Raw genomic sequence first — 15,272 nt, 5'->3', positions numbered from 1 at the left:
TTCCTGCTGCGTATAGTTTTAAAGTTGTTAGTAAAAGACAGGAAGTAAAGATGATTCTGTTTCCAGTTAGAAGGACTGGACTTGAGTATTACTGTAATGATCAGACAGGCTCTTGTAATTAAATAGCACATAAAAAAAATCTAGTTGGGTTGGATTTGTTTCTTCAACAGAGCAAGAAATATTGTTACATTTGAACTTTTTGTCATTTTGAGGCACATTCTGTAAGAAAAACTACATTATACAGGAAATATGTCTGTGTTAATTAAAAAACACTTTAGCATCTACTAATTTCAAATGCTCCCTGGATTGCTATCGTCCAATATTCTCAGATTTTTAACAAACTACCTCCTGATGTGGGATATGTTTGGTTAATTTAAAATTTCTTGTATTAACCTTGCATACACTTTGAGTATCATCCTTTTCATATAATGTTTAAAACAAGTTATTAATAATGTTATTATGTAGCTTATTATTTTCTCATTAATATAATTGTTATTGTATCATATCATTATAGATTATTATATATTGTATGTTACTATATTGTTATGCAGCCACCTATAAAGCATGATCCAAACAAATATATACAACACAAAAATAATTTCATTAAAAATATATAAGGACAATTCAAGGGCTAATGACTTTTAAGCCTGAAGATTCTGTTTCTGGATACTGAGTCTCTATTAGGTAGTAAAAATCCAGTGAGATTACAAATGGTTGATCATTAAAGAAATACAATCAGTATATTAACAAGTCAAGCTATACAGAGTTGGTTTGCTCTTCCTGTCTCTCATGCATGTTTCCAGAAAACAGCTGTCTGCAGCAGAGCATAAATCTTCAACTCCAGAACAAGTCAACTCATGCTTAGTTTTGAAGTTCCAGTCTTCAGAACTGTGAAAACTGTCAGCTATTTGTAGTCTAGAACATTAGAGGATGACTTGTTCCCTCGATGCTTCTGTTCACCAGTGTGATAAATGCAGTTGGGACAATGAGTGACCCAGGCTCTCCATGAAGCAGGCCATGGTTTTAGCAGGCACATGCTCACTAGATCTTTCACAGGGCACAGGTAGAGAAGGAGAAAACACTTAGATATACAACTATTTCCCTTCTAATTATGAACACATTTTGTATTATCAAGCTGTCTTAACACTCAATTTGCCCAAGAGCTGGAAAAAGCTCGCTTGTGTTGTTATTTCAAATCCATTAGTGATCTCTTCAGAGACTGGCTTTTTTTCTACTGTATTGCCATTTCTTTTCTGATAATTAAATCATGGTTCTCTAAAACTTAGATTCTATAACTCAGTGAAGTTCAGCTTTCCTTTAATTAAATATCAGTGTCAGCTTAAAAACTGACATGATTATTCTCATTACTTGTGAAACCAGGGATTTCTGTTCCTTTGGATCTTAGATTCAATTTATTCCATTGGCTTTAGTACTGTTAGCCAATGGCATAAAAATTAATGTAAGCAGGAAAGAGACAAAAGAGACATGATGTCATGGTCTAGACTTATGTCTTAGGAAAAAAAATGAAGGGGGTATTTTCACTTTTCTTTGCTGTAATTTGACTTAAATATTTTCCTTGGTATGTATAGAAGAGGAATTTAAAGGGGAGGCAAGTGACCTCTGCACACTGATGAATCCTGGGTAGCTGGTGCTGATATAAAGATGTATTGAATTTATTATTATTATTATTATTATTATTATTGTCATTATTGTTCACTTTTTATTATATCGTAAGTAATATTCAAACAAGCTTTAAAAACACTGATTCATTGTTCCTTCGCTAAGTTTCTTAAAACACTGTCTTTGGTATTAGAGTAAAATATTAAGTTTGCCCAGCTCCAGAAGACATGTTAAATTCCATTCTTTGTATGAACTCTAAAAAGAAAGTGGCCTTGTAATGAGTATAAGCCAAAAGTTGGTTAGCATTGGCATTAGTTAAAGGGGATCCTAGGAATAAGGAAACATACAGAAACTAAAAGCAAAACAAAGAACATTTTACCATGTTGTTTACAATTCAGTTTCATCTTAAGCACTATACTATTCATTTTTCCTGTTATCTTTATCTCTGACTAGTTAATGCAGGTGTGGGAGAAAACTCACCAACTTGAAAGGTCACATTCTAAACAGATCAACCCCACAGTAATTCCCATGACCAAAACAGTTTCAAGAAAGTCGCTGGCAAAGGTATAGGACAAAGAAATTGCTTGCCAGAAGCAAAAGAAAGATACAGGAAGGCAGGGTGCCAGAGTCAGGACAATGGATCCAAAATCAGATATGGAACAGACACAAGATCAAAAGGACATGAACTCACCTATCTCTGGGCAACTTGATCCTAAGTTGAGATGCAAACAGTATCTAGTAGGAAAATGGGGCAGTAGATATTCATCAGTCCAAAGGCCATTCATCACTGCTAACGTAATGGAACTTGGGCAACAAATAGAGATCAGATTTGAGGATAGCTTCTGTTAAGAGAATAAGACCAACTTGTAGAAGTAGATCAAATGAAAATACAACCAGAAGCTAGGCCAAGCAAGAGAAGTTTAGTGATAGTGTACAAACCCTTGTAGTATAAACAGATGCCACAGTGAGTCTTAGGTCACTATGTGGAATCTGCATGTCCTTTTCTCTTTAATGTTCTCCTTAATTATGCCTCACACTTTCTTAACACTCTTAGCAAATAAATGTTTCCATGAAGATCGTGGTGAACACAGTTTGGTACAATACATTTCTAAACCTTATGTAAGCTACCTCCATGTGTATGTGCCCAATGCTTCTCTACTGTTTTCTGTTTCCTTCACTTTAGTTCCCCCTTGACAGTTGCCTCTCCATCTCACTGTTTTCTTGATGCTATCTTGTGCTGCCACATCTTGGGATAACAAGACATTTGATAAGTTGTTGGATGTCCTAAGAGGTCTTAAAGGAAATATACAGCCATACTATGTTCATCAAGTACCTTTAAATTCTACGGTATTGAGACTGTGACTTTGTCCACGACATCATAGGAATCTTCACAGAGTACCAAGAAATTCAATAGTAGCCAGAACGATAGTTTAATTAATTCTGAGGAAGCTCCTATCAAGATAAGACACTGTCTACCTACTCTGATTTCCAAGATAATGGAAAGAATGAAAAAGAAGAAACAGAAAAGATAAACATGCTTCTTCCCCCATTTAAATTAACATTCTCTGCATTTCTATCTTATGAATGAACCACAGATGATTGAGGAATTACACTGTCATCTAATGGTCCTTGATGTGTTTTACAACAAAGTGGTTAGCTTCACGTAATGTGAATAATGCACATAATATGCATAATGGCAGTGATTTTCAGAACATCATTAGGGTAAATCCAAGCTTCTGGATTCCACATTTTCATTTCAGTGGTGTCATTTTTTTTTTTTAGAGAGCATCTGAATTTTCACATAGTATATACTGAGTAGTAATTACAATTTCTCTTTGTCTTTCATGGATGTGAAGAGCAGAAACAGACCGCATGAAAATGAATAGACTCGGGGCACTCCTTCATCTCTTTGTGGAGTGAGGCACCGGGCTGCTTCTGTACACAATCTATGCATTTCCACCAGTCCTAGAGTTTGGCCTGAAATAGCTTCTGAGTAATTTCTAGTAAGTTGAAATCATTGTTTTAGCTGAGATAGGAATATTCATGCTTTATATAGAATGCCAGGGTGCAGAATGCTGTCCCTAGCTCTTTGTGATCAGCTGACTACTCCATTCTTGCAGCTTCACAGACTGTGGCACTTGTCCTACATAAACCTGCATTTCCAAAAGTTATTAGGATGCTGAGAATTTTAACAAAAGACAATGGGTATGAAGCATCACATATTAGGCATAGGATCAAGAGGACTTCTGATTACTATTTTAGTCAAATAAATATTAAAACCCTATTTTCATTTGTATATTAATGTCCACAAAAGTAAGCCTTAAACAAGAAACTTTGAAGAGAAGAAAGTAATTGATTTGCATATATTTTCATGCAACTAGTTCAGCTTTAATAATCACCCATGCATCTTATGTCAAATAGTCACATAGATTGTGAACACTGGGCAAGCTTTTAAGAGACCCAGTTGGGGATTTTGGTTATGGTGTGTTGGGCTGCATGTGTGTGCACACACACACCATCATTTCCCCTGTGAACTTATGGAGATGAGCTGAGTATGTGGAATGTGATCTCCAAGAGGGTACCAGAAACTGGATGTGAGGTTGCTAGGCAATTTCCCCCATTGTTTTAAACAAACTTCAGGGAACTGGCAGCAGCTGCCAGAGTTCCTGGCTCCTAAGAATAACAGAGCTGAATAACACAAAGAACAAAGGTCTGCCACAATAAATGGCAATAAATAACCGGAACTTTCTAGGCCAGTGAATGCAGGCACTTGAATGTTAAAGCAATTAATAAGGTTAACACATACAAGAGGGCATTTGAGTTCTATGTGTTGTCAAATACATCTTCTCCTCAGACACTTTAATTTATATAGCAAGACCATCTGAAAAGAGAATGGTATGATGTGGTTTTGACAAATTATCTTTCTAAAAAATTCACCCTTTTCTGTTTTTGCTTGCATTCTAATTATTCATTGGGAATTTCACCTCTGGGACAATAGTATAACCTGCCTTTTGCATGTGTTAAAAGCATCTTAAAGGGAAGTATATTCTACACAATGCAAATAACAACTCATTGAACCATATCATCATCATAGGCTCTTTCTTTTCACCCTTCCTACCCTTCCTATTCCCTTTTTTGTACTCTTCATTTCAGAAGGAGTCTGTATGCAAGACTATGTGCAATGAGACTAAAAGGTAACACACACAAATGGGCCACACATAATTATTCAGTTCTGTCTAGTTTCTGCGAGTGTTGTCAATGCAACCTTCTTGTTTATATGAGCATACTTCAATGTCACTCTCTCCCTCCCTCTCTCTCTCTCTCTACCCCCCCTCTCTCTCTGTGTATGACATGCTACAATGTGCACAAGTTTGTTATAGGTATAGGTGTAACTATGAAACATAGTCATTTTACATAGTCTTATAATCTCTTATAAAAACCAAATTATTTCAAACCCAAATATTAACTACTGCTTTCTAATATTTCAAAATTGAGATTTCCATCCTTCAACTAATGAATTGTAGTCCTGGTGTTTTACTTTTTTTATTAGTGAATCATTCTCTTACTTAAGTCAGTGTGTGCTTAGGCATCTCTTCCAAAATAATTTGAGATACATAACTTAGTTGTTTCTTGCTAATAATTTTAATACATTATCCAATTTTTAAATATATCATTGTATACACGTTGAATGCATTTAATATATTGCTAGAATGAATGTTCAACTATAGTTGATGTTACAAAAATCTCTGTGAATTTTACACCATTTGGAAATTTGCAGAGTTTTCTTTTTGGGGGGAAACTAAGTTTTATTGTTTCTGTGATGGAGATGATTTTCTAAGGGTCTCTAATTTAAGTTTATTTAGAAACGTATACACAGCAGGTAGAAATTACAAAGGAAATACAAGAGATTAAATACACATTGGCTGAGTTTACCCAGCGATTCTCTTATATATGTTTGTCAATATCAAAGTTAGGAATTTCTATGGGTACAATTTCTATGTGTAAACTCAGGATGATGCCACGTTCTTATGTACACAGGTGTCTATAAGAGCCCATGTGGAATTGGTGCCAAAACCAACATGAAATATAAAATACATCCTGAGCATTCAAGTCTCTTGTTAATTTGCTTGCATCTTCATGTAATCTTACATGCAGTTACTTGTACTTTAAATCCTGTCCTTTTTATAATGAAAAAAAAAATATTGGATGTGCTAGAGAAGTAGCTGTTACACTGTATTACTTACATGTTTAGTTCAGGGACAGTGTTTAGCTTGAATATTTTCTATTCACTGTTGGTTGAGGCTGATTCAGGACTGGACATATGCAGGACAACTTGCCCTATCTTATATGTGTGAGTGATTTACCTACTTGTGTGATGACATCCCAAACTGCTAATCCATGTCTTAAAGTTATTTTTAAATAAGAAAATGATCAATCCAAACTATAGTTATTATTCAATCAATTTCACAATTGCTGTTGTGTGGAGAGCGCATGTTTTCCCTGATGGCGACCGATCATGTGTGCTGACCCTTGGCAACTGGGGACAGTTCCAATATGACTGCATGCCATTTCTGTATCTCTGGTTACACTCTTGCACAATGCTTAAATACACTGTAACATCTTCTTGGAATACCAGAATAATTATCAGCCATGTATGTAACTATTCATTGGAGACTTATGATATTATTTGGAAGATGTTTCCAGTTATATTAAAAATTTAAGTCTCAGTACTTGAATTTTGATGTATCAATATTTAGGTTTGTGGAAACATGTTGTTTCGGGGGGTGACAAAAGTCTACGCATCTGATTTCTGCAACTGTTCCATTTCCCTTTATTTTTATTTACATTTGGTTTGAGGTGAGAAGAAACAGCAATGGAAAATAAGACCTGCATATCAGATGCCTTATGCCATTTTCAATGTATCCTAAATAAAACATAACTTACTCGTCAATATTGAGGTATGCTACCACATTCATTTTCAAAGGAAGGAAGTTGAGAGACTAAGCAGTACTAGTGACTTATGAGACAGTTTTAAAACTCCAGTGTACAGAATTCAGAGTCCATGCTTCAGTAGTCACTGGATACAGATAGAGAAAACATATGAGCATAGGAAATTCTGATCTTAATATTTTACCTAATGTAAATCTTGAAAGTCTTAACTGCTCTATGCCCTTACCTTTAAAACAGGAAAAAAAAAAAGGACCCAGTAGGAAAATTGTGTAGATATTCAAAATGAGCTATAAACCTTTGGCACCAGCTAAAAGTGAGGGAATAACTGTTATTATGCTGTCCTGTTTTATTTTAAAAGATGTATACAAAGTGGATTTTGTGTTTTTCATTAAGTGATTATTGTCTACTTAAAATACTGATACATGTTTCTTTCTCGTTTCCACAACAGACTTTGCATTCCTCTCTGTCGCTCGTCCTTGTTTTTTTATCTGAAACTTTATCTGTCTTCCCAAGAGCTCCATTGACATTTGAACCATACATTACCAGTAGGTTCCCCATACACGTCCAACTCTTGTCATTTTAAATGACCTGAAACATGCAGAGCTAATTCATCACGTCTCAGTTCCATTCTTGTTGTTGTCTCTGTCTGCAATGTGTCTATCCAGCTTCCTCTCTACCTATTCAAATATTCAAAACTAAAGAAAGGCTTAATTGAAATCCATCTATTCTTTCAAGACCTCATGTCTGTTTCGTTTGACAACATAGCTCAGTAAAATCTTGTAAAACCCGACAGAAGGATTGTTAAGCTCCAATTACCAGGGACAATTGTGTTGCCTTGGAGTATCTGGTTTGCTTCCAGTTTATTCAAACTGCCAATCATGTAATAGCTTTGTATGTGCATGTCAGTGCTTACCTGCTTTTCTGGAATTTCATCCCACACCTCTAGTCCATTGAAAAGTCTTCAGAGTGTGCTAATTATTAGTTTATAGTGATGTATATAATTTAATTTTACTAGCTCTCTTCCTCCTGTGCCTATATATATATATATATATATATATATATATATATATATATATATATATCTTAATTTTGTATGCATTCTATTATAAAGGTAACATAACCTTATTTTACACAAAAATACATCTTTCTAAAACTATTAAAATAGAGAAACCTGAAAAATTCAAAAAAGATGAGAAGGCCTTCGTCCATGAACTTCTTTTATAATTACAGATTAAACAAATCATTCTGCATACTGATTATATGTCAAAATATTTTACACAATTCTGATGAAAGCCTATTTTATTTTAATAGGAAAACCATAAAGTATAATAATGTAAAAGATTCATCTTTACACCAAGGGTATCTTTACTCTCCAGTGTTGTAGATAGTTACAAAGTAAGACATTTACTTTTTAAAATGTGATTTTATTTATTAGAGTTTAGTCCTTGTAAAAAGGAAATGTAATAAATGATTATATAATGATCTAGTACTCTACAAGTTATCTAATTATGAAGCCATCTCCCAAACTTTACTGTGCCTAGCCCTACCTGAGAACTGGTCACAATGCAAATTTCTATAAACCATCTAGAGTTCACCAAATGGTAGGCAACTAATTTACATATCACTGAACAACCAGATAATTCTGCTAGCACTACTATGACTCAGCCTTTTAAAATTACCTCTTAATTCTTACTTGTAATTTTGTTTTAAAACGCTATAGTCAGTCAACTAAACGCAGACTTAAAGAAAGACATTTCAAGACAGAATCTAGCAAGAAGCCTTAAATTTCTAGGCTATAGATCTTAAATTTTTCTCATCAAGCTTTATCTTTAGCCCACATTAATTTGATATAAAGATACATTATAGACTTGAGATAATTCATTTTTATTTACCTAATTAATTTCATTAGTCTTTATTGAATTGGAGTAGGTATGCCCAAGGCTGTAGAAAGAGGAAAGAAATGGGAACTTACTATTTACACATTTTCCACACCCTGCAAACTCATCATCTCCAATTAGGTCAGCTGGCAAAAACTACTTCTTAGAGGGAAATGATTTCTCTTGGTGGGGCCATTGTGACTTCTCACCTTAGAGAGTTCTTAAATAAAATCTGAGAAACACTATTTTCTTATCTGGACTTTACTCAGTCACATGAAAGTGAATCAGTCTCCTCTTAAGTTACCTAAGGAATCTACCGAGTTTGGAGGCCCCAGCATGGGTATCATCCATTTTATATTATTGTGATTATGCTTCTGGATCATTCCAGCCTAGATTTAAAATCAGCATGTGCTGTAAGTGTCTCCATAGTTTAAAAGAAAAGATTACACTGTATTCCACCAGGGATAGAGTAACATTGTTACTAAGGTTTATATACATGTTCTGCAATGATGGAACCTATTGATCATAACTAGTATAAATAATTTTTATTAATCAAAACTTTTTCATTATGAAATTAATAGAACGTCAGATCATATATAAATTCTGACAAAAACTTAAGTTGGCTTCATAGGTTCTAAGTGTCTTAAACAAATATTAGAAGAACTGAACTAAATTTTTATATCCATATATTAATTTTAAAGTGTTATGAAGGAACACATAAATTCATTCAAATGTATCTTTTTGCTCTCATCACAGTGAAAGAAAGAAATCCTATTTGTTGGTTCCCTGAGATGAAAGTATCAGTAAAGTACTAAATAATACTTTATTCAAGTTAAACTTGATATACTTGAAATACTTCTTGAGTTCTGTGAATTGTACCCTATGTATTTTGTAGGTTTTTGGCTAATATCCATTTATTAGTGAGTACATACTCACTAATACCTACTTAGAATGGGTCTGAGTTACTAGCTGTAACTCAGGCTGATATTTTCTAGTTCCATCCCTTTGCCTGCTAAACTTATGATGTCCTCATTCTTAGTAGCTGAATAGTATCCACTGTGTAAATGAACCACATTTTTCTGTATCCATTCTTCTGTCGTTGTTGAATATCTGGGTTGTTTCCAGCTTCTGCCTATCACAGATAAGGTCGTTATGAATATAGTGGTGCATGGGCCTCTGTGGTATGGTGGGACATCTTTTGGGTGTATGCTCAAGAGTAGTACAGCTGGGTCTTCAGGTAGATCTGTTTCCAATTATCTGAGGAATTTCCAGAGTAGTTGTACCACCTGACAATCGCCCAGCAATAGAGAAGTGTCCCTCTTTCTCCATATCCTTGCCAGCCTCTGCTGCCACCTGAGTTTTTGATCTTTGCCATTCTGATTGGTGTGAGGTGGAATCTCAGGGTTGTTTTAATTTGCATTTCTCTGATCACTGAGGACTTTGAACATTTCTTTAAGTGCTTCTAGGCCATTTAAGATTCCTCTATTGTGAATTCTGTTTCAGTCTATATCCCCCCCCCTTTTTTTAATTCCTTTTTTTCTTTCTTTTCTTTTCTTTTCTTTTTTTTTTTTTTAAATTGGGTTCTTCGTATATTTGAAGGGTAGCTTCCAGAGTTCTTTATATATTTTGGATATTAGCTCTCTAGCAGATGTGCAGTTAGTGAAGATTTTTCCCAATAGTCAGATTGCAGATTTGTCCTATTGACTATGTCCTTTGCTTTAGAGAAGCTCTTCAGTTTCGTGAGGTCCCATTTATCAATTCTTGATCTTAAAGCCTGAGCCATCAGAGTTTTGTTTAGGAAAGAAGAACTGCAGGGACAAAAATGGAGAAGAGACTAAAGGAAAAGTGGTACAGTGACTGGCCCAAGTTGGAATCCACTTCAAAAGGAGGCTCGAAGACCCAACATTATTGTTGATGCTATGGTGAGCTTACAGACAGGAGCCTAGCATAGCTGTCCTCTGAGAGGCCAAATAAGCAGCTGACTGAGACAGAAGCAGCTACTTATACCTAATCAAGGTACTGAAGTCAGGGACTCCTGTGGTTGAATTAGGGAAAGGCTGGAAGAAGCTGAGGAGGATGAACCCATAGGAATATCAGCAGTGTCAACTGGACCGGAACTCTGAAATCTATCAGACACTGAGCCACCAACCAGGTAGCATTCAGGAGCTGTTCTGAGGCCCCCAACACTAATACAGCAGTGGACTGCCTGCTTGGCCTCAGTGGAAGAACCCTCAGCTCCTAACCCTTAGTAGACTTGAGGACCCAGCGAGAGAGGAGGCCTGGAAGGGGGACATCCTCTTGAAGAAGTGGGGTGGAGAGTAGGAATGGGATGAGGAACTGTGAGAGGGCAGACTGGGAGGGTGGCAAGGACTGGAGTGTAAAAAATAAAAGTAATAAAAATAAAACAAAATAAAAGGGGGAGTGGGTGTGTAGGGGAGTGGGGGTGGGTGGGTATGGGGGACTTTTGGTATAGCATTGGAAATGTAAATGAGCTAAATACCTAATAAAAAATGGAAAAAAAAAGAAAAAAAAAACAAAATGAGAAAGGAGACATCATTGTAAGTTTAACCACATGGATACAGGCATGAAGTGGAAATTAAAGGTGATTATTACCAGTTTGAGTATTTACATAAAATAAATGTTAATTTAAAAAATATAACATGCCCCAAGAAAAAAAGACTACATGACTAGTTCAGTATGTGTAAACACAATTAGTGGTAGACTCTATGGGGACAAAGATGGAGAACAACATTGGAGTCTCTGGGCTTAAACTGAGAGGAAAAGAAATAGTCATCCTCTAATTCTGATATGGGTGACCATAGAAAGGCATGGGATCAGAAAGAGAGGGAGGAAGGGAGGGAGGGAGGGAGGGAGGGAGAGAGAGAGAGAGAGAGAGAGAGAGAGAGACAGAGACAGAGACAGAGACAGAGACAGAGAGAGAGACAGACAGAGAGACAGACAGAGACAGAGAGAGAGAGAGAGACAGAGAAAGACAGAGAGAAATAGAGACAGAGATACAGAGAAAGAGAGAGAGAGAGAGAGAGGGAGAGAGAGAGAGAGAGAGAGAGAGAGAGAGAGAGAGAGAGAGAGAGAGAGAGAGAGAGAGGTACACTAGAGGGTTCAGTGTCACACCGGGAATGCTTTATTCTATGTATAGAGTGCAGTTGTAGGAGGTGACAACCGAGACTAGAGAAAAAGAGTGCCTCACAAATATGCCCTGTAGTTTTCAAAATCAAATATTTAGACTGAAAAATTAGGAGGTGGGAGACATATGGCATAGCAAGCAAAGAAAAAAAAAAAAGAAGCATTATCAGTAGAGCGAAGAGTGACAACCCAAGAAAGAAACTAGAGACACTTAGGAAACAAAATTAACATGGTTCTCATTACTGCACAGAATTGCACACCAACCAGTGCAGGAACCTAGAGTCCAGATGCCATACATGTGCTTGGACACCCCCACTTCCGGTAGGTGTTGTTCTGAAGCAATGAAAAGCCATTTGAAAAGGCCCACAATGAATCCTTAGCAAGGACACTACAGAGGCAAATATTCCTCTCTTCATTGCCCTTCCATGACAAGTGCTGTTCTTCAAAATCTCTCCAGTTAAAGTGGAAACTATGAGTGAAGAAAAAGACATATATTTCCAGATAGATGGAATTACTCTGTTTAAACCATGAGATGCTCAAACAACTTAAACAAGTCTATAATGCATAATGAGATAGAAACAATAATATAGAACAAACCAAAGCAAAATTCCCAATTACAAGAGCCCTGTTGAATCCAGTGCTAAATTATAGTATATTCTTTAAAAGCTCACACCAATATTCATTAAATTATTGCCAGACAGAAAGGCATGGAATGCTAAGAAGTTCATTTTACAATCCCAGGGTTACACTGGTAGGCAATTAAATAGACAACAAAATATAATTATCAGTCAGTTTTTTTTTTTCTGATGAACATAGTTGTAAAATTTTTCAGATTAGACATTATTAAAAAAAACCACATAACAAGAAATACTAGTGATTATGTAGGGGACTAGGGCACTGGAGTACTGAAGAAGGGATTATAAATTTGTACCCACTACAGCCATTATTATAGTTTGCTCATCAAAGTTAAAGTAGGGTTACAGACATGGCTCTGTGGGTAAAAGCACTTTCTTTTTTTTTTTTTTTTTCCATTTTTTATTAGGTATTTAACTCATTTACATTTCCAATGCTATACCAAAAGTCCCCCATATCCACCCACCCCCACTCCCCTGCCCACCCACTCCCCCTTTTTGGCCCTGGTATTCCCCTGTACTGGGGCATATAAAGTTTGCAAGTCCAATGGGCCTCTCTTTCCAGTGATGGCCGACTAGGCCATCTTTTGATATATATGCAGCTAGAGTCAAGAGCTCCGGGGTACTGGTTAGCTCATAATGTTGTTCCACCTATAGGGTTGCAGATCCCTTTAGCTCCTTGGCTACTTTCTCTAGCTCCTCCATTGGGAGCCCTATGATCCATCCATTAGCTGACTGTGAGCATCCACTTCTGTGTTTGCTGGGCCCCGGCATAGTCTCACAAGAGACAGCTACATCTGCGTCCTTTCAATAAAATCTTGCTAGTGTATGCAATGGTGTCAGCGTTTGGATGCTGATTATGGGGTGGATCCCTGGCTATGGCAGTCTCTACATGGTCCATCCTTTCATCTCAGCTCCAAACTCCGTCTCTGTAACTCCTTCCATGGGTGTTTTGTTCCCAAATCTAAGGAGGGGCATAGTGTCCACACTTCAGTCTTCATTCTCCTTGAGTTTCATGTGTTTAGCAAATTATATCTTATATCTTGGGTATCCTAGGTTTGGGGCTAATATCCACTTATCAGTGAATACATATTGTGTGAGTTTCTTTGTGAATGTGTTACCTCACTCAGGATGATGCCCTCCAGGTCCATCCATTTGGCTAGGAATTTCATAAATTCATTCTTTTTAATAGCTGAGTAGTACTCCATTGTGTAGATGTACCACATTTTCTGTATCCATTCCTCTGTTGAGGGGCATCTAGGTTCTTTCCAGCTTCTGGCTATTATAAATAAGGCTGCTATGAACATAGTGGAGCATGTGTCCTTCTTACCTGTTGGGGCATCTTCTGGATATATGCCCAGGAGAGGTATTGCTGGGTCCTCCGGTAGTACTATGTCCAGTTTTCTGAGGAACCGCCAGACTGATTTCCAGAGTGGTTGTACAAGCCTGCACTCCCACCAACAATGGAGGAGTGTTCCTCTTTCTCCACATCCTCGCCAGCATCTGCTGTCACCTGAATTTTTGATCTTAGCCATTCTGACTGGTGTGAGGTGGAATCTCAGGGTTGTTTTGATTTGCATTTCCCTGATGATTAAGGATGTTGAACATTTTTTCAAGTGCTTCTCTGCCATTCGGTATTCCTCAGGTGAGAATTCTTTGTTCAGTTCTGAGCCCCATTTTTTAATGGGGTTATTTGATTTTCTGAAGTCCACCTTCTTTTTTTTTTTTTTTTTTATATTGAAATTTATATTTTTTTTCCATTTTTATTAGGTATTTAACTCATTTACATTTCCAATGCTATACCAAAAGTCCCCCATATCCACCCACCCCCACTCCCCTGCCCACCCACTCCCCCTTTTTGGCCCTGGTATTCCCCTGTACTGGGGCATATAAAGTTTGCAAGTCCAATGGGCCTCTCTTTCCAGTGATGGCCGACTAGGCCATCTTTTGATATATATGCAGCTAGAGTCAAGAGCTCCGGGGTACTGGTTAGCTCATAATGTTGTTCCACCTATAGGGTTGCAGATCCCTTTAGCTCCTTGGCTACTTTCTCTAGCTCCTCCATTGGGAGCCCTATGATCCATCCATTAGCTGACTGTGAGCATCCACTTCTGTGTTTGCTGGGCCCCGGCATAGTCTCACAAGAGACAGCTACATCTGCGTCCTTTCAATAAAATCTTGCTAGTGTATGCAATGGTGTCAGCGTTTGGATGCTGATTATGGGGTGGATCCCTGGCTATGGCAGTCTCTACATGGTCCATCCTTTCATCTCAGCTCCAAACTCCGTCTCTGTAACTCCTTCCATGGGTGTTTTGTTCCCAAATCTAAGGAGGGGCATAGTGTCCACACTTCAGTCTTCATTCTCCTTGAGTTTCATGTGTTTAGCAAATTATATCTTATATCTTGGGTATCCTAGGTTTGGGGCTAATATCCACTTATCAGTGAATACATATTGTGTGAGTTTCTTTGTGAATGTGTTACCTCACTCAGGATGATGCCCTCGAGGTCCATCCATTTGGCTAGGAATTTCATAAATTCATTCTTTTTAATAGCTGAGTAGTACTCCATTGTGTAGATGTACCACATTTTCTGTATCCATTCCTCTGTTGAGGGGCATCTAGGTTCTTTCCAGCTTCTGGCTATTATAAATAAGGCTGCTATGAACATAGTGGAGCATGTGTCCTTCTTACCTGTTGGGGCATCTTCTGGATATATGCCCAGGAGAGGTATTGCTGGATCCTCCGGTAGTACTATGTCCAGTTTTCTGAGGAACCGCCAGACTGATTTCCAGAGTGGTTGTACAAGCCTGCACTCCCACCAACAATGGAGGAGTGTTCCTCTTTCTCCACATCCTCGCCAGCATCTGCTGTCACCTGAATTTTTGATCTTAGCCATTCTGACTGGTGTGAGGTGGAATCTCAGGGTTGTTTTGATTTGCATTTCCCTGATGATTAAGGATGTTGAACATTTTTTCAAGTGCTTCTCTGCATTCGGTATTCCTCAGGTGAGAATTCTTTGTTCAGTTCTGAGCCCCATTTTTTAATGGGGT

This window comes from Mus musculus, chromosome 3, assembly GCF_000001635.26.
Source record: "Mus musculus strain C57BL/6J chromosome 3, GRCm38.p6 C57BL/6J".
In the NCBI taxonomy this organism is placed as follows: Eukaryota; Metazoa; Chordata; class Mammalia; order Rodentia; family Muridae; genus Mus; species Mus musculus.
Note: the sequence above shows the minus strand (reverse complement) of the source record.